The sequence below is a fragment of the Palaemon carinicauda genome, chromosome 10, assembly GCF_036898095.1.
Source record: "Palaemon carinicauda isolate YSFRI2023 chromosome 10, ASM3689809v2, whole genome shotgun sequence".
NCBI classification, from domain to species: Eukaryota; Metazoa; Arthropoda; class Malacostraca; order Decapoda; family Palaemonidae; genus Palaemon; species Palaemon carinicauda.
In genome coordinates this window covers 72,675,125-72,702,613 of record NC_090734.1, presented here as the reverse complement: position 1 = coordinate 72,702,613, position 27,489 = coordinate 72,675,125, and the positions used below count along the sequence as shown (strand labels likewise).

General features: G+C 43.2%; 1 protein-coding gene across 1 annotated transcript in view; it reads right to left on the bottom strand.

Annotated features, from left to right (window-relative positions):
- Positions 1-27,489, bottom strand: part of LOC137648630 (zinc finger protein OZF-like) — a 311,942-nt gene that overhangs the window by 150,004 nt on the left and 134,449 nt on the right. The gene's annotated exons all lie outside the window — the stretch shown is intronic.

The window sequence follows — 27,489 nt, the reverse complement described above, 5'->3', positions numbered from 1 at the left end:
TTTTTTTTATCTGAGATGCCGTATATTAGAATGTTGGGCATTTTTCCGCGAGTGCCCCTTTTTATTTGTTTTGCATTTTTTTGCTTAGTCATGTTACCGTAAGGAATTGGCAAGTAGTGTCGCAAAACTTATATTTTTATAGTGTTGGAAAGTGTTTCTAGATGATCTGGCTACCCATGCCTATTCTTTTTTTTAGCCAGATATGGCGTATATATAAGTATGTGTTCGATTTTCCTGTGATTGCCATTTTTTCGTTTTTTCCCATTTCTTTCAAAATTACTACGTACTAAGGAACTATCACAGAGTAATGATTCATTTATATGTTTATTTGTCGGAAAATGTGCCTTGATGGTTTGCCTAGCACGTGGCTGAAATTTTTTTTTTCTGAAATGCCGTATATTAGAATGGCCATTTTTCCACGAGTGCCCCTTTTTATTTGTTTTGCATTTTTTTGCTTAGTCATGTTACCGTAAGGAATTGGCAAGTAGTGTCGCAAAACTTATATTTTTATAGTGTTGGAAAGTGTTTCTAGATGATCTGGCTACCCATGCCTATCTTTTTTTTTAGCCAGATATGGCGTATATATAGGTATGTGTTCGATTTTCCTGTGATTGCCATTTTTTCGTTTTTTCCCATTTCTTTCAAAATTACTACGTACTAAGGAACTATCACAGAGTAATGATTCATTTAGATGTTTATTTGTCGGAAAATGTGCCTTGATGGTTTGCCTAGCACGTGGCTGATTTTTTTTTTTTCTGAAATGCCATATATTAGAATGTTAGCCATTTTTCCGCGAGTGCCCCTTTTTATTTGTTTTGCATTTTTTCGCTTAGTCATGTTACCGTAAGGAATTGGCAAGTAGTGTCGCAAAACTTATATTTTTATAGTGTTGGAAAGTGTTTCTAGATGATCTGGCTACCCATGCCTATCTTTTTTTTAGCCAGATATGGCGTATATATAGGTATGTGTTCGATTATCCGGTGATTGCCATTTTTTCGTTTTTTCCCAATTCTTTCAAAATTACTACGTACTAAGGAACTATCACAGAGTAATGATTCCTCTAGATGTTTATTTGTCGGAAAATTTTGTTTACTTTTTTTTTGATTGAATATCATCAAATTTTTTTAGCTAAAATATTATATTGTTTTTCATTTTTTTTTTTTTCGATTTTATTTCCCTTCAAAAAATTTTTTTTGGGTCAGAATTTTAATTTTATAGTCGTAAAATAATCGACAATTATCCAGCAACCCACCATACAATTTTTATGCATATCCAATAATAATTAGATTAGTAAATAACACCTTGAAATTGACATACCCTTCCTACATTTCAAGTGGCAGATTAGGGAGTCTGAGTCAGTGTGGTTGGCGGCCATTTTGTGGACATATCCGAAGCGTAAGCTGCCCTATCTATATATATTCTTGTTCCCTATAGAATTTGTGATATTTTGGTATATTTTTACCTGCATAAATATCATATTATATATTAAATATATGTATTTTTTCACGACATTTCTAAGTACTCAAAAAATTACCTTTTGATATGGCCCCTGATATAAATGTAATTTACAAAATAATGAAGAATTTTTTACATATTTCTATTTTAGGATAACATATGTTTATTCCCTAAAAAAATTAGCCACTTCCTATTTCATTTGGGTACCCAAAAAAATTCATGAAATTTGGACAAATTTTTTTGGCCAAAAAAAGTTACCCTTTTTTTCTCATTTCAGATCTTCACCTCCATGGGTCTGACTTCATCCAAAATACATCAAGATGTGTCCTAAACATTCAAGAATCAATTCCTAAAAGGATTTGTGTATATATGTATAAACTTTTTTTTTATGAATTTTTATGTCGGGTCTTTTTTTTTTCTACTTAATTTTTTAAAATATTTATAATAAATAGTTTTTCTGCAGATGAGTAGTATTTATCTTTACATTTGTTTTAAGCATTCATTGAAGTTTTTTTTGGCAAAAGAAAAAAGGAGGTTACTGCAAAAACTGATTTTTCAAGAATTTTTTTTGGCGTCGGGGTCGTTCGCGTCCGAGTATACCCTTAACCCTGGATAGGTACGGTGGGTCGTTTGCGACCCCGAGCGTCAAAAAAAAACAGGTTTTTCTCACGTGACTCACCCCTGTGACTGAATTTGTGGGTGATCGACCTGCAGGAGGTGTCTCCCCTACACGCTCTAGTAGTGTCCAGATGTGCATTGCTGTAGCTGTACTCCTTCCCCGATTTCTGAGACGCGTCGGGGTCGTTCGCGTTCGAGTTTACCCTTCTGAGGTAGTTTGCATAATTATCAAAGTTATTACGTATTATGAAATTGTCGTAGAATGGTGCAACTTGTATAGGTTATCAGTTGTGGAAAGTCTTGGTGGATTGTTTGGCTACCATGTGCATGTTTTTTTTTTTAGTTAAAATGTCGTTCATCACCACGAGGACCATTTTACCGCGAGTGCCCTTTTTTCATTTTTTTTCATTTTTTTGCCAAGTCATTTTTCCGTAAGATATTGCCAAATAGTGTCGTAAAACTTTTGCTTGTTTAGTGTTGGAAAGTGTGTCTAGATGATCTGGCTACCCATGCATGACTTTGTTTTTGTCAGATACGACGTAGTTATTGGTATATTGGGTATTTAACTGCGGTTACCAATTTCTGTTTTTTTTTCAATATTTGTAAAAATTACTACGTAGTAAGGAATTGCCGTATATTATTCATTTTTTTTTCATGTTTATGTGTTAGAAAGTGTGCCTTGATGGTTGGGCTAACACGTGCATGTCTTTTTTTTTTATCTGAGATGTCGTATATTAGAATGTCGGGCATTTTACCGCGAGTGTCCCTTTTTAATTTTTTTTAATTTTTTTGCCAAGTCATTTTTCCGTAAGATATTGCGAAATAGTGTCGTAAAACTTTTGCTTTTTTAATGTTGGAAAGTGTGTCTAGATGATCTGGCTACCCATGCGTGATTTTGTTTTTGTCAGATACGACGTAGTTATTGGTATATTGGGTATTTAACTGCGGTTGCCAATTTCTGTTTTTTTTCAATATTTGTAAAAATTTACTACGTAGTAAGGAATTGCCGTATATTATTGATTTTTTTTTCATGTTTATGTGTTAGAAAGTGTGCCTTGATGGTTGGGCTAACACGTGCATGTCTTTTTTTTTATCTGAGATGCCGTATATTAGAATGTTGGGCATTTTTCCGCGAGTGCCCCTTTTTATTTGTTTTGCATTTTTTTGCTTAGTCATGTTACCGTAAGGAATTGGCAAGTAGTGTCGCAAAACTTATATTTTTATAGTGTTGGAAAGTGTTTCTAGATGATCTGGCTACCCATGCCTATTTTTCTTTTAGCCAGATATGGCGTATATATAAGTATGTGTTCGATTTTCCTGTGATTGCCATTTTTTCGTTTTTTCCCATTTCTTTCAAAATTACTACGTACTAAGGAACTATCACAGAGTAATATTTCATTTATATGTTTATTTGTCGGAAAATATGCCTTGGTGGTTTGCCTAGCACGTGGCTGAAATTTTTTTTTTTCTGAAATGCCGTATATTAGAATGGCCATTTTTCCACGAGTGCCCCTTTTTATTTGTTTTGCATTTTTTTGCTTAGTCATGTTACCGTAAGGAATTGGCAAGTAGTGTCGCAAAACTTATATTTTTATAGTGTTGGAAAGTGTTTCTAGATGATCTGGCTACCCATGCCTATCTTTTTTTTAGCCAGATATGGCGTATATATAGGTATGTGTTCGATTTTCCGGTGATTGCCATTTTTTCGTTTTTTCCCAATTCTTTCAAAATTACTACGTACTAAGGAACTATCACAGAGTAATGATTCCTCTAGATGTTTATTTGTCGGAAAATTTTGTTTACTTTTTTTTTGATTGAATATCATCAAATCTTTTTAGCTAAAATATTGTTTTACATTTTTTTTTTCGATTTTATTTCCCTTCAAAAAAATTTTTTTGGGTCAGAATTTTAATTTTATAGTCGTAAAATAATCGACAATTATCCAGCAACCCACCATACAATTTTTATGCATATCCAATAATAATTAGATTAGTAAATAACACCTTGAAATTGACATACCCTTCCTACATTTCAAGTGGCAGATTAGGGAGTCTGAGTCAGTGTGGTTGGCGGCCATTTTGTGGACATATCCGAAGCGTAAGCTGCCCTATCTATATATATTCTTGTTCCCTACAGAATTTGTGATATTTTTGTATATTTCTACCTGCATAAATATCATATTATATATTAAATATATGTATTTTTTTACGAAATTTCCAAGTACTCAAAAAATTACCTTTAGATATGGCCCCTGATATAAATGTAATTTACAAAATAATGAAGATTTTTTTACATATTTCTATTTTAGGATAACATATGTTTATTCCCTAAAAAAATTAGCCACTTCCTATTTCATTTGGGTACCCAAAAAAATTCATGAAATTTGGACAATTTTTTTTGGCCAAAAAAAGTTACCCTTTTTTTCTCATTTCAGATCTTCACCTCCATGGGTCTGACTTCATCCAAAATACATCAAGATGTGTCCTAAACATTCAAGAATCAATTCCTAAAAGGATTTGTGTATATATGTATAAACTTTTTTTTTATGAATTTTTATGTCAGGTCTTTTTTTTTTTCTACTTAATTTTTTAAAATATTTATAATAAATAGTTTTTCTGCAGATGAGTAGTATTTATCTTTACAGTTGTTTTAAGCATTCATTGAAGTTTTTTTTGGCAAAAGAAAAAAGGAGGTTACTGCAAAAACTGATTTTTCAAGAATTTTTTTTGGCGTCGGGGTCGTTCGCGTCCGAGTATACCCTTAAAGGGGTGTCCGAGGACCGTACCTATCCAGGGTTAAAGGGGTGTCCGAGGAGCGTACCTATCCAGGGTTAATAAAGAATTCTCCTGACATTACCAAGGGATGTGTATATCGTATTCCATGCAATGCTTGGGAAAAATACTATATTGGTCAAACTGGTAAAGCCCTAGAAAAGAGAATTGAACAACATAAGAAAAGTGTTAGGTATGGTCAAGATAATAATGCACTCTTTGCCCACGTTAGAGATAAAAATCACCCTATTAATTGGTCAGGTGCAAAGAAATTGGTTCATTCAAATAACTTAGTGGAAAGAAACATCATAGAGTCCAGTTTCATAAAAGAAACCTTTAAAAACAACTTGAATATTGATCATGGAATGTATAAACTCGACGCCTTTATATGTAAAGAGATTTGTAAGCTATATAAAAAAACATTAACCACTTAATGTAGAATTGAATGTATTGTGAATAATTAACGTCGGTGTGAAATTAATATTTAGACCTAAGCTACCATTCATTAAAGGAAACAATTATTTTATATAGTATGCATAAGTATATTGGCACTATATAGTGTTATGCTAGATATAAGTATTGATATATACATGATTATATGTTTATGATATTAATGTTGTATACATATAAATGTATATATGCATATGTATGTATGTGTATATATGTATATATGTATGTGTATATATATGTATATATGTATGTGTATGTATATGTATGTGTATGTGTATGTATTTATGTATATATGTATATGTATTTGTATCTATATATATATATATATATATATATATATATATATATATATATATATATATATGTGTGTATATATATGTATATATATATATACAGTATATATATATATATATATATATATATATATGTATATATATATTTGTATGTTTGTGTATGTTTTGCTTATGTATTTATATAGATAAGGCTACCGCATTGACATATAAATAAACTGTACTGAAAGTAAAAAAAGAAGAAAACAAGAATATACCCGCCACTAGAAATTACCCTTTTTAGCAGGTGTCTAACGAGCTTGGGGACTCCTCCTACTCAACACCTGAGTCAAGCCCAGGTAGCGGGTAAGGGAGTGTCATTGTTCTCTAAATCTCTATATGTATGTTCGTACTTTTGCTTTCCCTATAAATTGTAAGAAACCTCTCTCAATAAATCAGTCTTCTGAGGAAGTATCACGAAACTAGTCAGGACTTAAGTGTATATTCCGTATTTTCATTTTCCCTGTGTTTCTTCTGCATCTGAGCATCACGTTTTCCTGTGATATATATATACATATATATATATATATATATATATATATATATATATATATATATATATATATATATATATATATATATATATATATATATATATATATATATATATATACATATATATATATATATCAATATCATGATAAAAATGTTTTATATATATTCATCAGGAATCCTGAATGAAAGCAAATAGGGGCTCGGGGGCCCCGGATGCTTAAATTATAGCAATATCATGATAAAAGATTTACATATCAATATCATGATAAAAATTTTTTATATACGTACAGTCTGTAAGACAAAAGATACATGAGTATCTTAAAGGAAAGCAAATTAGGGCCCCGGAGGCCCCGGAGCTTAAATATCTACGTATATATATGTCAATATCATGATTATATATATATATATATATATATATATATATATATATATATATATATATATATATATAGCCATTAAGTATATTGAATGTAAGCAAATTCGGGACCCCGGGGGGTCCGGAGTGCTTAAATATATCAATATCAAAATAACAGATCTATTTTGATTGTAAAGAGAATTAAAATTAAGTCAGACCGTAACCGTGATCATATCAAAAGAGGGAAGGGAAGGTCGAGAACTAGGATCGTATATAATATATATACTGTATGTGACTAATATATAAAGTTAATCCAAGTAATAATGAGTAACGTTGGCTCCGGAAGTGGTGCTATGAAAAAGGAGTGACGTCACTGGCGTGGGATTGCTAGTAGTAGTAGGATGTTGAACGGCACCTCGCTGTTCGGGGATATTGACAGGAGATATCTAAATGGTGCGAGGCCTCTGGTTGTGATTTATTCAGCGCCCCAGTATTATACCGACACCTTATTAAGGTGAGCGAGCTGGGTTCAACCTAGCATTCCTATAGAAATTTTTCTCTGGTAAATTCATAGCAGTTTTTACCTTAGAAATGATGTTAAAGGAGCATTTCACTGGGCGGCACGGGTCGGAGCCCAGAAAATGGATTTTGAGCGACGCGAAAAATCTATTTTTGGGTGAGATAGCCATGTCGTCCTGATGGACCCGCCCTCCTTTCCATGAAAGGCCTTGGCAGGATCCCTCCCAATACTACTGTATCTGTAGCACCTGCTCAACGCTACAAGGAATAAAGATGGCGGCGATGATGGCACCATCTAGGTACTCAAACAGTAACGGAAAAAGGGAACCTTATTAACGGCTCCTCCTTTATTTTGCCACTTTTCCCCTTGAAGCGTAAACGCTATGTGGGGTGCAGATTGCTATGTGGCGTGTCAAGAATACGTCCTCTGATATTATGCGATATTCTTAAATGAAACTTTAAGGATATTCGTGCCAGGAGTTAGAATTCTGGAGACCTTAAATTAAATTCTCTGGGAATATCACTGTAGTCAAATATACCCTAGGAAGCTACTTAAAGGAACCTTCCATCAGGACGACGTGGCTATCTCACCCAAAAATAGATTTTGAGCGAATCAGTTAAATAAACAATTCTGAGCAATTTGGAGATATGAGCCAGCAGCTTCGGCCATGTGATGGCCACGGACAAATAAAGGAAGCACAGTGCAAAAACACCAGGGTGGAGATGCGAAACTCTCCTACACAAAAGGAAATGGTACTCAACTTAGTCGATGAGGAAGAAGCAGAAGCATCCATGATCTCAAAATTACTCCAAAAAGCTAGGAAAACACGCAGGAACTCCAAAGCAAACCTGTCAAGATGGCACTGCTAGAAGGCAATGGTGAATCAGTGAACATGTTTACATGAACACACTGGGATCGGAGTTGGGATGACTCTCTCACCCACGTATCCAATCCTATCCCATATCCTTCAAGACAAGGTTAACTCTATTCGAGGAAGGATAGCCGTGGCTTGTTTTAAACACATCCCTGTTTCATACACGATATCTCTCAGGATATTCGCTTCAGGGGATAGAATCCTGTGATACTTCTCAGGTGAAATTCTCTCGTATATCACTCGCAGAAATATCCCAAGTAGAAAGCTGCCTTTGAGGAACTTCCATCAGGGCAACATGGCTCGAGCCCAAAAATATATACCGTATTTCCCGTGTCATAAGACGCTACAAGTGGTTAGATGCACCCTTAAATAAGCAGAGCAGTTTTTGGAAAAAAAAAAAACGGATTTTGAGCAAATCGAAAAATGACAAATTCGTAGATAATTTGTATTTTTCCTAACTATACTAAACCTTAGCTATTTATTAGGGGTTATACTTTCGGCAGAGCTGAAATGACGAGCCATTAAAATTTAGCGAGGGTTAACTACCCACACCGCTAGTTAGCGGGGGTAGGGGGGGGGTAGCTTGCAACCACTCCTGTTCACACACCTGTGATTTAGTCACTTTGCTTGGAGGTAGGACTTCAAGGGAGATAGGGATGGCGGGCAAGTTTGTTTAAATAGCTAAGGTTTGTAGTTAGGAAAAATACAAATTATCTACGAATTTGTCATTTGTTCCATAACTGGAATACAAACCACGATATTTATTAGGGGTGACTCACCCATTAGGAAGGGTGGACGTCCCTGCCAATCTGACTTTTGGCTTTGCCCAGGGACTCCTTATCCGAGTATGTTAGTACTCAAAAATAAGGAGTCCCTGCCCTCGCCAAACCTTGCTACGCAAGGTCCGCGGCCTACGTAAGCTGTGTTGAGACGTGCAGAAGTGTGACTGTCTAGGTAAAGTTATTTCGACTCTATGTAGGAAAAACCTGATGTAACCAAGACTTCCCAATACCACCTCACCAGGGTATGGGGACGCAACAGTATTAGCTTAATACTAGGTACACAACGGAGCATGGTTTATCTGCAGTGGTTTGAGGTCAGCTTATGCAGAGAACCCAGGATGCTGTTTTCCCCACGAGAGGGTACGATGAAAAGAATAAGAGCCAGTCAAATCTTTTCATTCACGCAGACTAAAACCGAGTAACAGTGCCCTCAACCTTCTGCTACTTGTCCAATAAGGAGCTTGAGGTATACAACCAGCTGATGTGCAGCCACCACCAGACGGATAGAGATCGTATCGAGTTCCTGTGGGTCCCGTCTTGCAGGAGAAAGGTTGTGAAAGTCACCTGGAGCATTCACATCCTTTCTTGTAAAACCTGCGTCACAGAGTAATCTGCTAAGAAGGACCAGGGGCATAGTTATGCCTCTGACACTGTGAGTCGTCATGTCGAGAAGATGTTTCGGTGATCCACCTCTAGTCTCTCCCAGTGCTGACAAGAGGAGGGACCCGGGCAGGCTGTTGCCGTTTTCTTTAGGAAAAGTCTCATACCTTACCCTGGGTACAGTAACGGATGATCTGGATCGTCCGTTACCTAGTTGAGACTTGTGTAGGATCCGTCACCTCTGGAGACTGCGTCTGGAGACATACTCAGGGACAAAACTGAACATGGTCTTTCGCCCTTCTCAATAATGGGCGATGTCGAAAGAGAGACCATGAAGTTCCTTGACTCGTATGGTTGCTGTCCGAGTGTGTAGAAACATTGTTCTTAAATCAGGAGAAAATTTGTTACCTGGTGAAGTGGAACATAAGGAGGTCCCTTTAAGGATCGGAGATTTGAACCATGTTCTGAGAGGAAGGTCTCAATTCCGAGTGGGGAAAGGCAAGTTGTAAGTCCGTATGAGTTAGGAAATGTCTATCGATGAGAGGGTGTCCCTTTCTTTCAGTTTGAAGGTGAAGGATCAAGGTTGAGTGATCATCTTTACCTGTCGAAACTGAATAGGGGGTCTTTTCCTCTTGCATATACTAGAGGATTCCGCTATTGCTGGAATCGAGGTATCGAGTGAAGAGACACTTTCACATGACACCAACCACACAAGACACGATACTGCCTGGTAGACTGATGCTGAGGAATTCCTCAGATATCTAGACAACCTTTTTGCAAAGAGGTACTAGGTAGTCTTCAGGCGTACAATCATAGCATAGCTATAGCTTGTGGTAGGTGTCGAAGTGGGTTGTCTGTTATGTGGAGAGGGTTCTCTTGGAGACTCTATCAGGAGCTGCAAAAGGTTTGGAGACCGTTCTGCATAACGCCATAGCGGAGCTAGGAGAGTCCTTGAAAGGTTGATTGATGTTCTAGCCTTGTTGAGTGCCCTTCTCCAGATAAAACAGGAACGAGACGTAAACGTCATTGTTGTACCCACTGTTGTTGCCAGAGAGCCTTAGGGTCTAGGGCTGGTGAGCAACGGCAGCCTGAGATTCAGGAGAGTTGCGAACAGACCCCCTAGTTGGAGGACCTCGTAAAGTCGGGACTTTGTTGGCTACATGGCGATCCAAAGTCCATTCGGTATACCTTATCTGAGATGCTGTGCACAGATTGTCGGCGAGCACGTTCTTCCAGTTTGGAATGAAGCTGGCTGATAGTGGTACCGAACGGACTTTGGCCCATCTTAGTGTTTATACTATTAGATGGGAAAAGGCTACAAGCAAGTTCCTTCTTACTTGTCGATGTGAGTCTCTATGTGGTGTGTCGTCCATCACATCACTGAGTGGTCTGTTAGGAACCGATGAGGCTGCTGAAGGACCGGAAAGTTGGCCTTCATCTCTTAAGAGATTTAAGTGAAGGTACCTTCAGGCTCTGTCCAGAGGGCTGAGGTCGTGTGGTGCAGCACTATGGTCCCTCCTTTCTTCTTCTTTCCGACTCAAGTCTCTTGGAATGGAAGTCGTTCTCGTTTCGAGAAGGTTTTGTGGAGATTGGTGTCTAGAATCATTCCCAGATACACCAGTCTCCTGGGAGGGAAGGCAACGCTTAGCCTTACCATGCACCCTGATGGGATTGATGCTATTCCTTAGAATAGAATCAATCTGGCGAATGTTAATCAATGGTTAACCGTTGGGTATCGTGGTTACTCTGCAGTTGGAGAGTGCTCGCAAGTAGTTCCCTGTCGGCAAGCCGTTGATGAGGGTTGTCGAACGTTTGCCGATCACTTCAGTGTGATGGCGAACGGCCAGTAGCGAGAAGTATGTTGTATACCTTCTGATCTAGGAACTACAGGATGCGGTTGACTAGTAAGTTCGAGTCACGAACTGCTGGCAAATTGCCGATGACCGATGAATCGGTGATCTGTGAGCCGATGGTGAGTTCAAGATCAGCAAGCTGATTATGGTCCCCCATGGTTGGTCAGAGATGAGCAAGCTGAAGATGGGCTGGTCAGAGATCAGCGAGCTGAGTTCAATGATCGAAGAAAGATGAGCTGCCCATCGGTGATCTAGTGATCAGCAAGCTGATGACTGGTTATTGACTAGCAATCGGTGATTGGAAACGCTAGCAATTGGAGATCGTTAGTCATTGGAGGGACTAGAGGTCAAAGATCAGCATTGATCTAGCAATTGGCGATCTGGCGATCGGCGACCTAGCGATCAGTAAACTGTGAACTAGCCATCAGCAAACAGTGATCTAGAGATCAGTCTGTTGATGCTTTCCTGTTTGCTGACGGTGGTCTGTCAAGGAAAAAGAAACTTCCGAAGAGAAAGGGACCAAGGATTCCCCGTTTCAATTCCCCTTGTAGGATGGAATCTTCGGGATCTTGAATCCTTCTGTGAAGCCTTATTTCTCTTTTTCCGGTGGCAATGTTTATGTGTTTGCGGGGAGGAATGGGGCAATGATGACCTGTCCAAAAAGTTTTTTTCCTTTTTACTGACAATTGCGCGAGTGTGTAGGAGAGTACTGGAGCGATGGCACACAGGATGATGCTGGTGATTAATATCTACCTGGAGAGCAGGCAAGCGCTGGTTCTTAGGCAAGAGCTGGTGCATTGGATCTGCGAGCCTTGACTCTTTGGCAAGAGCTGGCGCAATGGATCCGGGACCGTAACTGCTCAGGAGGGCGCAGGAAAGTGAGGAAGAGCGCTGGCACGCAGTAAGGCACTGTGTAGTTTTGTGCATTCTCCCTAAAATGCACCGAAGCGTATGACTGGTTGTGCAAGGGTGGGTGCATTGGCGCGTACGTGAGAGTACTACATGGAAACTGTTGGCGCGCGCGTGCAGAAGACCATCGGCGTCCGCGCCAGAAGACCGTCGACGCGCGCGGAAGGCTGTGTGCGCACCCTCAAGATTATTGGAGCGCGCACGCGTGTAAGGCCATTGGCTCGCATGCGCGGTAGACTGTTGGTGAGCTCACGCCCCGGCAAGACTGTTGGCGCGCGTGCAGGAGACCGTCAGCGTCCGCGCGCAGAAGAAAGTCGGAGCGCACACGCGCAATACTGTTGGTGCGCGCGCGGAAGCAACTAGGCGCCCGCGCACGGAAGAAAGTCGGCCTGCGCGGAACTGTTGCCACGCGCGTGTGCAAGACTATTGGCGCACGCGCAAGAGCATTGGTGCTTGCGCGCTTGTTAAATCATCGGCGCGTGCGCGCGGGAGACCATCGGCACCCGCGCGTGGAAGATCGTCGGTGCGCCCGCAAGATCATTGGTGCTAGCGCGTACGGAAAATCCTCGGCGTGCGCGCGGGAGACCATCGGCACCCACACGCGGAAGATCGTCGGCGTGCGCGAGCAGAAGACTGTTGGCGCACGTGCGCAAGAGCATTGGGGCACGCGCGCAAGAGCATTGGCGCTCGCGCGCACGGAAAATCGTCGGCGCGCGGACAGGAGTTCATAGGCACTCGCGCGCGGAAGATCGTCAGTTCACGCGTTAGCGCAAGACTACAGTGATACCTCTACATACGATCTTAATTCGTTCCAGAAACTACTTCGTATGTTAATACGATCATATGTTGGAGCAAATATTCCCATAAGAATACATCGTAATTGATTTAATTCATTCCTCAGCCTAAAATCCCATAATAAATCCTTAATAAATGGCTACACATAATTACACGTGACATTAATACAATGCCTGTATAATAAATACATATTACAAACCAAAAAAAAAGAACATAATAATGAAATAATAAATAAAAAACGGGTTGTAATGTAATACTTTACCTTAGCGACAGGCCAGCGCAGGTGTAGGGACTTCTACGCAGGAGGAGACAGAAGATCAGCGAGGAGGTAGGGACGGTGACTTTGTACGATAACGTGTACAATAACTTACACTAACTTACACTACTACGTGAACTTTACCTTAACCCTTTTACCCCCAAAGGACGTACTGGTACGTTTCACAAAACTCATCCTTTTACCCCCATGGACGTACCAGTACGTCCTTGCAAAAAAATGCTATAAAAATTTTTTTTCTTCACATTTTTGATAATTTTTTTGTAAAAATTCAGGCAATTTCCAAGAGAATGAGACCAACCTGACCTCTCTATGACAAAAACTAAGGCTGTTAGAGCAATTTAAAAAAAAATATACTGCAAAATGTGCTGGGGAAAAAATAACCCCTTGGGGGTTAAGGGTTGGAAATTTCCAAATAGCCTGGGGGTAAAAGGGTTAACTTAGCTTATTTTTTTTTTCATTTTTATAATCTTATATTTTTTTTTTACATTTTTCCTTTTCTTATTTTTAATTTTCATCACTTTCACTCGATTCGGTCTTCCTTTTCTTTGCTTCACTTTCTTTCTTTTCATCATGATCACTAGACCGTTTTATAGACTTTTTAAAGAAACTATCGAGTGAAAGTTGCTTTGAACGGCTTTTGAGAATTTTTCTAAAATGCGTTAAGCATACATCATCGAACTGCGCAACAACATGGCAAACCTGAAGTTTCTGTGGGTGATGCTTGTCGATGAAATCAACAATGTGTTGATGATATGCCAACATCTGTTTTATTTCCGCCGTACCTAAGATTTTGCCTACCTCCTCAATCTCCTCTGACTCACTCAACTGCACTTGGAACTCATCATGCTGCATGGCTTGCAACTCCCTGAGTTCCTCGGTGGTAAGCTCTTCATGATGCTCATCGACGAGTTCGGTGATGTCATCTTCATCTACCTCCGGACCCATGGACTTGCCAAGGGATACAATCTCTTCGACGTCTTCCTCGGCGGCAAGCACAGGTTCATTCTCGGGGCCAAAACCTTCAAAATCTCTGGGAGCAACAGCATCAGGCCAAAGCTTCTTCCAAGCGGAATTCAAGGTCCGACGAGTTATTCCCTCCCAAGCCTGATCAATGATCTTTAAGCAGTGCACGATATTGAAGTGGCTCCTCCAAAATTCACGCAAAGTTAAGTTGGTGCTTTGCGTGACATTAAAGCACTGCTTAAATAAGTGCTTTGTGTAGAGCTTCTTAAAATTCGAGATGACTTGCTGGTCCATGGGCTGGAGGATAGGGGTGGTATTCGGTGGAAGATACAACACCTTGATGAATTTGTATTCGTCGATGATATCATCCTCGAGTCCGGGGGGGGGTGAGCGGGTGCATTGTCCAAACAAAGGAAGCACTTCAAAGGAAAATTCCTTTCCTGAAGATACTTCTTGACAGCAGGGCCGAAAACTACTTTTACCCATTCCACAAAGATATGCCTAGTAACCCGAGCCTTATAATTAGAACGCCATAGAACATGTAGCAGGTCTTTATTAATTCTATGTGCTTTAAATGCCCTAGGGTTTTCGGAATGGTAAACTAACAGAGGCTTAATTTTGCAGTCCCCGCTGGCGTTGGCACAAAGCGCAAGAATCAACCGATCCTTCATTGGCTTATGTCCAGGCATTTTCTTCTCTTCGGCGGTAATGAACGTTCGACTAGGCATCTTTTTCCAAAACAGACCGGTTTCATCACAGTTGCAAACCTGCTCCTCTACGTAACCTTCCTCCGCCACAATGCTTTCGAACTTTTTAACAAAGTCTTTAGCAGCCTTAGTGTCCAAACTCGAAGCTTCTCCATGACGAACAACTGAATGAATCCCGGTCCGTTTCTTAAATTTCTCGAACCAACCTCGAGATGCCTTGAATTCCTCCGTCGTAGGATCGGCTGAACTCTCCCCCGCGTCATCCCGAGAGCACGCCGCCTTCAAGTCACTGTAGATAGCACTGGCCTTCTCACAAATGATCGTTTCCGTGATTGTATTGCCAACAATCTCCTTGTCTTTGATCCATATTAACAAAAGTCATTCCATCTCTTCAAGGGTAGGGCTACGACGATTAGAAATAATCGTGATCCCCTTCGAAGGTTTCACTGATTTAATGGCTGACTTCTGTTTTATGATCGTCGAGATCGTCGACATATTCCGGCCATATTGTTTAGCCAGATCGCTAACACGTATACCTTGCTCATGCTTTTCTTTGATTTCCTGCTTTAATTCTAATGAAAGCTTAGACTTCCTCTTTTTCTCACCACTGCTACTACTTCCTGAACCGAAACTATGCTTTTTAGGACCCATGATTACGGAACACAGAAAACAACACGTGAAAAGGCAAGGTAATCTGTTAAAACTGAGCGAATAGAGGACAACCACACGATGCGCACGCGATGAGTGGACTGATCAAGGTGACGCTCGATTGGCATCCCTCCGATGTGCTGCCGTCTAGCGGCATCAACAACAAACTACGCCGCATGCTTTCAAGAAAATTCCACGGGTAAGCGTATTGTTTACGTCGTATGTTGGAGCAACACTTCATATGTTGAGACAGAAATTTGGTCGAATTTTACTTCGTATGTTGGAAAATTTGTATGTTGGGACAATCGTATGTAGAGGTATCACTGTATTGGCGCGCATGCAGAAAATCATCGGGGCATGCGCGGGAGACCATCGCCATCCACGCGCGCGTGCAAGATTGTTGGCGCGCGGAAGACTGTTGGCGCGCGCGCGTGCGGGAGACCATCGGCACACGCACGCCGAAGATTGTCGGCGCGCGTGTGCAAGATTGTTGGCGCGCACGCGGAATACTATTAGCGCACGCGCGCGAAGACTATTGGGGCACGCGCGCGAAGACTATTGGCGCGCACGCGGGAGACCATCGGCACCCGCGTGCTGAAGATCGTCAGCGCTCGCGCGCGAAGGTAGCGCTAGTAGGTTGGCAGGTCAGCTGGTAGGATGATCAGTGGCAGGACGATCAGGAACTGGGATGTGCCCTTTTATAAAAAAAAGAGCGAGCATCCACCGATGGGGACCATAAGCAGGTCTGCGTTAGAGTCCAGGACCGAAGTCCAAAAGACTTTGTTGCAGCGCAAGGTTGCGCTGGTAGATCGGTAGGTCAGCTGGCAGGACAATCAGGAACTGGGATGTGCCTTTTGGAAGGGCGATCATCCACCGACGGGGACCGTGAAAAAGGTCCGTGTTAGAGTTCAGGACCGAAGTCCAAAGGACTACGTTGCAGCACAAGGTTGAGGTCCTGGTAGGTCTGCTGCGCTGGTAGATCTGCTTGATCCTCCCAAGAGGTGTCTCTATGAGTGGCCTCTCTCGCGAACGACAGAGGTGAATACTTCGTAGAAGAGACTTGAAGACTCCCGTGATGATGCCCATGAGGGCCGGTGGATCAGCAAGCTGACCTTTAACAGTACCGATCCTCTGAAGAAGAGTCTCTATCTATGAGTGGCCTCTCTCGCGAACGAGAGAAGTGAACACTTGGTAGAAGAGACTAGAAGACGTCCATGATGATGCCCTGTGAGGGCTGGTGGATCAGCAAGCTGACCTTAACAGTAGCGATCCTCCGAAGAGGAGTCTCTATGAGTGGCCTCTCTTGCGTACGAGAGAGGTGAACACTTCGTAGAAGAGACTTGCCAAGACCGTGCTCCGCCCCTGAAGGAAGAGAAACTCAGCAAGGGGGGAGAGAAGTCTGGGCGAAGGCAACAACAACAGTCGAAGACGATGAATTTATTAAGATGTGGGAAGTTCTCCATCTGAAGGGAGAAACAACCTCACACCTGGGGAGGAAACTTCCCTCGGAAGGGAAGTTGTCCAACCCCTGGAGGCGAACTTCCTTTAGCGTTCTAAGATGATCTGAAGTGCTGGTCATGTTGTCACGGGAGTACTTCTAAGAGAAGGGATGACGCAGATTCCCCAAGCATGAACAGAACAGCTCTGCTTCGTTGGCACTCTTAATCTAACGAAGAAAAACTGCATAGTTAACTGGGAAAAAATAAAATTAATTAATTATTTAACAGAAATTCCCTAGGGAGGAACTCCGAAGAGGAACCCCGAGGGAACCACATAAAATAAGTATTGCGCCGACAAAAAATTAATTATTTAACGAATTCCCCAGGAGGAACTCCGAAGAGGGGAAAGCATAAAATTAAGTACTGCGCCCTTCCTTCCCCAGTCGACATCCACGGGAGAAGGGGGGAGCGGAGTAACTGTAACAAAAACAGAATTACGATTATTTAAATCAGCTAAGAAAATTCACTAATAGTGAGAACCACTGACCCTCCGAAGGGAAGTGTTCCCCACGGAGAAAGCTGAAAAGTTAAAATACAATTATATTTTCACTAAAAATAATTGAGACAAACAATCGGAAGAGCAACCTAACCCGCGCACAGGAAAGGAGCTTCCCCAATAGTACGCTGTTGTAGTAAAGGTGAACGACCTCGAGAAGAGAGAGACCGTAGTCAATCTTTGAAAGGCCACATTCCCTTCGCTCAGAATCCATGTTTCCCGTAGGAAAAAAGGAAAAGGCGAAGACAATAGTTGAATGAAGAGGGTCCAGGCGATGACGATTCCCCTGCGGCGGCCGAGTTAATGGTTATATGCCAACGGGAAGACCGATGGGACTTACTACTACGCAAGTGTCGTCGTCGTCGTATATGTATCACACACACAACACAAACACTAAAAAGGAAACTTACCACATTTCTATACACATATATATACATAAACATTGAAAATGTTTTCATATATATGCAAGTATAAGAAAAAGTAAGTTAAAAAACAAAAATTAATGGCAGTCCAGAATAGGCGAGGAGGGAGAGAAGAAACAACCGCTCTCGATCCGAGCCAAAAGTAAAGTGACTAAATCACAGGTGTGTGAACGGGAGTGGTAGCAAGCTACCCCCCGATAACTAGCGGTGTGGGTAGTTAACCCTCGCTAAATTTTAATGACTCGTCATTTCAGCTCCGCCGAAAGTATAACCCCTAATAAATAGCGTGGTTTGTATTCCAGTTAGGGAACAAATCTATGTTTGGGTGATATGGTCATGTCGTCCTGATGGAAGGTTCCTTAAGGCAGCTTTCTGAGGGATATTTAGCTACAGTGATACAGTACTCCAAGAGAATTAACCATAGGTCTCCAGAATTCTAATTCCTGGCGCGAGTATCCTTAATATGACAAATTCGTAGTTGGTTTGTATTTTTCGTAACTATACAAACCTTAGCTATTTAATAGGGGTATTACTTTCGGCATAGCTGAAATGACGAGCCATTAATTTTTAACGAGGGTTTACTACCCACACCGCTAGTTAGCAGGGGTAGGGGAGGTTACCTTGCTACCCCCCCCCCTCTCACACACCTGTGCTTGAGATCACTTTGCTTGGAGGTAGGACTTCAAGGGGGATAGGGTTGGCGGGCAAGTTTGGTTAAATAGCTAAGGTTCGTATATTTAGGAAAAAACGGATTTTGAGCGAAGCGAAAAATCTATTTTTGGGTGAGATAGCCATGTCGTCCTGATGGAAGTTCCTATAGGGTAGCTTCCTAGGGTATATTACAACTAAGGCGATATTCCCAGAGAATTTACCTTAAGGTACCAGAATTCTAACTCCTGGAGCGAGTATCCCTCGTGAAAGGGATATCGCGACATATCAGAGGACGTATTCTAGACACGTCACATGGCAATCTACGACCTGAACAGAGATTTCGTCTCGTAGGAGGGAGATTGACGAGATACGAATTCGGGAAAGAAAAAGGGGAGCCACTCCCAAGGCTTCCCTATCCCCCGATTCGTATGCGTGCCTGGCACCAATCCTGGCGCCATCTGTATTCCTTGTAGCGTACACGAGGTGCTACAGATACTGTATGTAGGGAGGGGTCCTACAGCCCTTTCTTAGAAAGGCAAGGGCGGGTCCATCAGGACGACATGGCTATCTCACCCAAAAATAGATTTTTCGCTTCGCTCAAAATCCGTTTTTTGGGCTCAAGCCATGTCGTCCTGATGGAAGTGTACCAGAGCATTACTGTATCTGTGGATTCTCAAAACGTGCCGTACTCCCCGGAGGTATTTATTCCCGGTCGACTAGACCTAGAGACCTAAGATGTTACCGTTATACATCTTTTCAACTAACTATAAACTATGTTAGAGCTTCCTGCCCCCTACAGGGAAGAGTCCTACTAGACTCTGGAAAGTCTCGAAGAGTACATATATCTATGTATGAATACCAGGCAAGCTAATATAGTGGTCTCGCCCTATATTAAGTAAAGCATAGTTTGTATAGAACCACTGCGTCAATATATTGACCAGTAATCCGCACAATACTTGTACTGTATTGGACAAAGGTTTATATCCGCATAGGAAGAAACTAATAAAACCGCCCTCGTCCCTTTATGGGACGGAGTCCTCCCATTAGGGGACTTACATAAACCAATGCAACATAGCTTGCATAACAGAACAATTCTATCAGAATTATCCCAGATAAGATACATAGAATTAAAATGCTCAATTATACCAATAAATTGACACAGGTGAAAGAGACGCAAGGTTCTCAAGAACAAGTTTATTGACAGATAATAAACAGACAGGTTAACAACAAATATATATATTTATATAAAAGAGGGTAACCCAAAACTTTAAGCATAAGTATGATAGTAAACAGAACTTGTTTATCTGAAAGAAAAACCATTAAACACCACTTTAATAAGATACCAAGGTATCAAGTCATAAAAAATCTGTATTACAAATCAATCACATTAGCGTTAGAAACGCTTGGCACACATGTCTGAACTTATGCTAGGTTCACCTTTGAAAGAAGGAACAGTCTATATGGGCACTTGGTGCCCTCATTTAGTTTGTAGTACAGTATGTACCTACACACTCACCCTGGACTTAATCGTCCCAATTAAGACCACTGTTCCTCGCAGAGTTAAACAGTAGGGTTAACTACACGACCCACTGCTACCACAGATCTCTTAAGTTCCTCTACTTGCTTCGCATAGTGGCGAAAGAACACCCTGGAAGACTTCCAGCCCGTGTATGAACGGAGATGTTCAAAATCCATACAATTAAAGAAATTTAGGGATGAGGCAACTTTCCTCGGATCGTGACCTGCGGGTGTACTGTCAGGATCCGCTCTGCGAATAAAATATGTGATTTTCGCTCTGAGTTGATTCAGAGATAAATTTGAGCCTGATGTTTCTCCCCTGAATAGTTGACCACCCTTGAAGTCTGAAGTTCTACGAAGATAGACCTTTAGGCATTCTACTGGACATAGAGATGCATCTTCTTTCAGAGGGCAGATTCTCCAGGGACCCCACCTGTTGGTGGGTAACTCATTCTTGGCGAGAAACGTAGGATCCGGAAACAGGTTCAGCTCCCCCCCATCCAGGAACTGAACACGACCTGCCTCTCTCGAGAGGGCTACGATCTCACTAACCCTGGCCCCGGACGCGAGTGCAAATAGGAAAATAACTTTTTGCGTCAAATCCTTTAACGCACATTCTTCATTGCTCAACAGGGAGGCGAAATGAAGAACTTTGTCTAAAGACCATGAGATGGGCTTTGGAGGTGCTGATGGTCTGAGCCTAGCGCAGGCTTTCGGAACTTTATTAAAGATCTCGTTACCTAGGTCGATCTGGAAGGCAAATAAAATGGGTCTCATCAAAGCCGATTTACACACTGAAATCGTGTTAGCTGCCAACCCTTGGCCATGGAGGTGGATGAAGAAAGATAAGCAGAAGTCTGTTGAGATCTCCTGCGGATTCTTTGCCTTTACAAAGGCCACCCATTTTCTCCAAGATGACTCATATTGCCTTCTAGTCGATTTGCACTTTTATTCCTCTAGGAAGTCTATGCTGGCTTTCGAAATCCCGAAACGCTTTCTCACCGCTAGGGCGAGAAAATCATGAGCTGCAGGGTCTGGGTTTTCTGTAATGAAGCGCAGACAGTCGACTTCTGGACTCGCTGGGTCAGAACTGGATGTGGTAGCGGCACGAACTTCATCTGTAGTTCCAACGCCAAGGGGAACCACATACTGTTCGCCCACTTGTGGGCCACTATTGCCGCTACCCCCTTGAAGGATCTCAGTTTGTTGAGGACCCTCAACAGAAGGTTGTGAGGAGGGAACAGATAAATCCTGGACCATCTGTTCCAGTCGAGGGACATTGCGTCCACTGCTTCAGCTAAGGGGTCCTCGTACGGGGACACGTACAGGGGCAACTTCTTGTTGTCTTTCGTCGCAAAGAGGTCTATTTGCAGTTCTGGGACTTGATTCAGAATGAAGGAAAATGATCCTGCGTCTAAGGACCATTCCGACTCTATCGGTGTGAACCTGGATAGAGCGTCCGCTGTCACATTGCGGACTCCTTGAAGGTGAACTGCCGACAGGTACCACTTCTTCTTTTCCGCCAATCGGAAAATGGCTAACATCACTTGGTTGAGAGGTGGTGACCTCGACCCTTGTCGATTCAAGCATCTCACAACCACCTCGCTGTCTGTCACCAATCTTATGTGGATCGAGTGACGCGGGGAGACTTTCTTTAAGGTAAGGAGCACTGCCATAGCTTCTAGAAAGTTTATATGAAAGGTCCTGAATAGCTTGGACCAAGTCCCCTGGACTTTTTTCCGATGAGAGTGACCTCCCCATCCCTCCTTTGAGGCGTCTGAGTGAATCGTCATCGACGGGGGAGGTGGCTGAAGAAGAACCGACTTCTTTAGATGTCTGGCTTGGGACCAAGGTCTGAGAAGAGTACGTAGCCGAGGCGGCACTGGTCTTCTCAGGTCTCTTCGCGCGTTTGATGCATACCTTCTCCAAACTCCGGTTGCATCCTTTAGCTGTGCTCTTAGCACTGGGTCTGTCACTGAAGCAAACTGGAGAGAGCCTAGTACCCTCTCCTGTTCGCGTCTTGATATCCTTTCGGAATCTAGAAGTCTCTTGACAGAGCCCGCTATCTCCTTCCTTTTCTTCGTTGGGATGGAGAAACTGTGTGACAAAAGGTCCCAGTGGATTCCCAGCCACTGGAACTTTTGGGATGGAGAAAGTCGAGACTTTTTCTTGTTGATCTTGAAGCCTAGGTACTCTAGGAACTGGATCACCTGACTGGAAGCTTGCAAGCATTCGGTCTCGGATGCTGCCCACACCAGCCAGTCGTCCAGGTAGGCTACTACCTGAATTCCCTTTAGGCGTAATTGTTTGAGAGCTGCGCTCGCAAGCTTCGTGAAAATCCTTGGGGCTATGTTTAGCCCGAATGGCATGGCTCTGAAGGCGTACAGTTTCCGTTGTAGCCTGAACACTAGGTAGGGGGAGAGTCGACGGCTGATTGGAATGTGCCAATAGGCGTCTGACAAGTCTATAGAGACTGAGTATGCCCTCTTGGGCAGTAAGGTCCTTATGTGTTGCAGTGTTAGCATCTTGAATTTGCAATTCACTATGAACTTGTTGAGTGGTGACAAGTCCAGAATGACTCTGAGCTTTTCCGAGTCTTTCTTGGGAACACAAAACAGCCTCCCTTGGAATTTGATGGACTTCACCTTTCGGATCACATTTTTCTCCAACAGTTCTTGAACGTACTCCTCCAAAACGGGGGTGGAGTGTTGGAAAAACCGAAGGCATGGGGGTGGAGTGCTGTACCAGCTCCAACCCAGTCCATTCTTGAGTAGGCTTTGGGCCCAGGGATCGAAGGTCCAGCGATCCCAAAATTTCATCAGTCTCCCTCCTACCGGTATCATTTCACTTGGACTGCCGTCCTGAGGTCTTGCCTCCCTGACCACGACCACCTCTGAATCCCCTTCCCCTTGAGGGGCGCCTAGACGAGCCTCTGGCTGCTCCTCTAGGTTTTGCACGAAAGGAAGAAGACTGTCCTTCGAACGTTGGGGCGAATGTGGTTGACTGACCTGGCACAGCCTGGGGTACCCACTGAAAGGCAGTCGGGGTTTGTGCCACCATCTGGGGCACTGGAGGCAAAGGCAATTGCAGTTGCTGTTGCTGTCTATAAGGCTTGGCTGGCCGAAATGGTAGCCTAGTCTTCATATTCTTCCTCTTTGGTTGAGGACCCTCATCCGGGGAAGATTTTCTTTTGATAGCCAGGCCCCACTTCTGGAGAAGGTTTCTATTCTCCACGGCGGCCTTATCAACAACCTCTTTGACCACATCGGTAGGGAAAAGGTCTTTTCCCCAAATGTTGGAGGAGATTAATTTCCTTGGTTCGTGTCTCACCGAAGCCCCGGCGAACACGACCTCCCTGCAAGCTCTCCTTGCCTTGATGAAGCCATAAAGGTCCTTCGTCACTGTGGCTAGGTGAGACTTAGCCACTACCATGAACATTTCATGGACCTTAGGGTCACTTGCCATTGTCTCAAGAGTGGTCTGATGAGACATTGAGGCAGCCAGTCTTTCTTTGGTCTCGAACTCTCTTCGTAAAAGAGATTCGGGCAGCTTGGGGAGGTCCTCGCCGAATTGCCGTCCGGCAATATCAGCCTCCAACTTTCCCACTGAGAATGTCAGATGGACATCCTTCCAGTCTTTGTGGTCCAAAGGCAGAGCCAGCGACAAGGGTTTACACTCCTCCAGGGAGGGGCAAGGCTTGCCGGCCTCGACTGCCTTTAGGACAGCCGTAAACCCTTTTTGTAAAAAGGGGAAGGCTCTATCAGGAGAGGACACAAAAGAAGGGAGCTTCTTGCTCAATGCAGCTACCTTCGAATTCGAGAAGCCCCTCTCTTTCATCGAGGATGAAAGTAGGGCTTGAGCCTTAGCGTGGTCCATAATAATGACCTCCTTCGGCTCTGTCTCCTCCCTTGAAGCTGGTTCTTTTCTCAGCCGGACATAGCCGTCCGGATATGATGCCTTGCTGGGCCAGAATTCTACCTCCTCTAGGGGAACTGAACCCAGCTTATCCGAGATGACGATCTTACCAGTCGTCATCGGCATGTGCTCAGCATACCTCCATGGGTTAGCATCTGAGCATATGGGAAGGTCTTTCACATTGAGCCTTTTCTGGGGCCCATGTGATTCTGCTAGGGACTGCATACGCAGTTCCATTGCAGCCGCCTTCTCCTGATTCTCCTTCTGCATTTGTTGGATCATTCCAACAATCGAAGAGAGGGCCTGTCCCAGTTCTACTGGGAGACCAGCCGATGTTGAGGGGATGGGCTCCGGCATCTGAACCGGAGTAGCCGACACCTCGTCGACCCCATCCTCTACGACATCCGGGGTTTGAACTTGATCCTGACCTTCTGCCAGGAGGTCTTCTTCCAAACCTTCGTCCAGGTCAGACATCCTGTCACACAACTGGATGTCTTGCATCGCATCTGCGACTTCCTCGTCCACCTGGACTTGATCTTGAGGGATCTCCTCTTGAGGCTGGGGAATCACTGCCTCAGCTGATGCCTGGGGAAAAAGATACGCCCTCATCTTCTCACTTGGAAGATAAGGGCCAGAGGTGTTCTTCTTGAAGCCCCTTACCCAAGTACGAAGCTTTTCCCTAGCTATATCCCTTGATTCCGCCGTTCTAGGGGAATCAAAAGCCTCAGTAATCAGGTTAGTGCATACAGTACATACCTGAGGGTCCCAATACTGGAGATCATCCTTGGAGACAGCGCATGCTGCGTGTCTCCTACAACACTCATGTCCGCAGAGGTTCTTGCTGCGGACATTGCAGAAAACATTTCCGCACTTCGGAGGGTCCTCCTGTAAAGAGAAAAAATTTCCATGAGTATCAAGTGAACTATGTATCACTGGATATGCATAGTATAGCATAACAATTCATAAAGGAAAGACACACACTTGTGTTTCCCTCACAACCCATTGTTGCAGCCTTCCAGATAATAAAATCAAAATGGTTTATCTCTACTAGAGTAACCAATGCAAGGTTTCCAGAGGAAACAGGTGGAGCTCACACCTAGGCAATGATTTTAAAATCCTGGATAATAGACGGGGAAGAACTCTGCTTCCTGTCTGAGGGCAACAGCAAAGGGCTGTGCAAGAAAACACAATAGTGTTAGAAGATACAGTGCTGTACCTAAACTTTTACTATAGTTTTCTTCTTACTGTATATGCTATACAGAAGAATACTAGTACAGTATAGGAGGATGTGTGCCGGCCTGCCTTTGCCGGCCGGCACACACCACAACTAGCTTTAAAGTATACTACTTAACAGCTATAGGGCGGCAGCACTCTGGTTCAAATGCCTGTGCCGGCGGCAGCAGCTGCCGGCCAGCAACAGCCAGTGTTGGCCAGCAATGACTGCCGGCCAGCAACTACACAAGGTAGTACCCAGCTGCCGGCCACACTCTTGGTGACCGGCAGACAAGGACTGACATAAGCCGGCCGGCAAAGGTACAAGACCGATGCCAGCCGGCAGCAAAAGAACCAGAAGACTACACCTGCCCGGCTGCCGGCCTCATAGGTCGTCAGCCGGCCTCATAGGCCGGTAGCCGGGACAGGTACAGCACTAGAAGAAAATAGAATGGATGCCGGTAAAAGAGTGTACACAACCCCCCGAGCCCGGCAACCGAAAGAGTGCATATAAGGAAGGGGAGAAACTTAATTCAGGCTTCCTTGACCAATGCCGTCCGGCTCTGCCGGCAGGCATGGATGAGGGACCAAGAGAGGTCCGGGCAGCACTCGAAAACATAAGACCCTTGCCGGCCAGCATCTCTGCCGGCCTGCAATGGGCTTAGTCAATTCCACATCCCAACCTATACTAGGTCCAGAAGTAGAATGACGTACAGTACAGTAATACTCCTGCCGGCCAGCTCTGCCGGCCGGCAAGGTACAGTACAGTAATGGCTAGGCCATTACGGAGATAGAGGGGGAAGGGACAAGAGGGTCCTGCCAACCTTGCTTTAGTGACAGATCACCCGCAGCCAAGAACTTTGTCTTAGCCTAAGGGAGATCTAAGGGAAAGGGCCAGCAATACTTGCCAGCTTCCAGAGCACCAAAGCAAGGAAGGCGTTGCTACTCCCAAGGGAAGATTTTATCCTCCCCCGAGAACAGCAACAGGACTTAGTCTGGTCGATCACAAAAGAAGGAATCATAACTTACAGAAACCTTCGATAGTGACCTAAGGGAGCTAAGCTCCCTTTGTAAGTGTTAGGTCAGCGAGGGGGACTCTGCCCCAAGCTAGACAACACGGACTCAGACTAAAAACTCTGTTGTTCTGTCCCTCTTTGAACCAGACTTTGCTGGAACAGGAAGGTACAGTAACACCCTAGTATAGTTTTATCGAAAATAAATTCGGAAAAAACCACTTAGGGATAAGCCCAAGGCTTAAACAGAGGGAAAGGGATTGCATACCTTCTCCGAAGAAAAGAAAGCAACCGGGGAGAATGATAAAGTATACTAAGGCTCCATAAGCAATTAGCCTAGGCACCAAGAGAATCGATTACCTAATTCACCGAAACTCCCACGTATACAATCTTGGAAATATTCCACACAGTCTAAAATGTATAAAATATAGCCTAAAGCTTCAATAAAATTTTAATTACACTCGGAAAAACCAAAATCATGCATTAAGTACTAGGACCAAACGACTAGGCTACATGGCCTAGCGTAGGCCAGAATGGCGAATACTTCGCCAAATAATACTAAGCACGAAAGGAAATCCTATGTAAAGCTAAATAGCTAAAATTTATTAAGCAAAACAACCAGGAATGTCACTCTGACTAACTAATTTATACCTAGCGAGTGACAGTGTCCAGGACACCTCTGGTAGGCTACGGCTCTTGTATCAAAGATTAATCCTATTAATCACTCAAAATTTTACCAAGAGCCTACATTTATACATAACAGATACTATACTCAACTTATCCGAGGCCAACGAAGACGGAGAAGCCATGAAAAGCTGAATAAATCCAAGATTTGCGAGAAAAACAGGAAAAAACACCGAGTTGTTAAGCTACGCAAAAAGGAATACAGATGGCGCCAGGATTGGCGCCAGGCACGCATACGAATCGGGGGATAGGGAAGCCTTGGGAGCGGCTCCCCTTTTTCTTTCCCGAATTCGTATCTCGTCAATCTCCCTCCTACGAGACGAAATCTCTGTTCAGGTCGTAGATTGCCATGTGACGTGTCTAGAATACGTCCTCTGATATGTCGCGATATCCCTTTCACGAGGGATACTCGCTCCAGGAGTTAGAATTCTGGTACCTTAAGGTAAATTCTCTGGGAATATCGCCGTAGTTGTAATATACCCTAGGAAGCTACCCTATAGGAACTTCCATCAGGACGACATGGCTTGAGCCCAAAAATACAAATTATCTACGAATTTGTCATTTGTTCCGTAACTGGAATACAAACCACACTATTTAATAGGGGTGACTCACCCATTAGGAAGGGTGGACATCCCAGCCAGTCTGGCTTTTGGCTTTGCCCCGGGGACTCCTTATTTG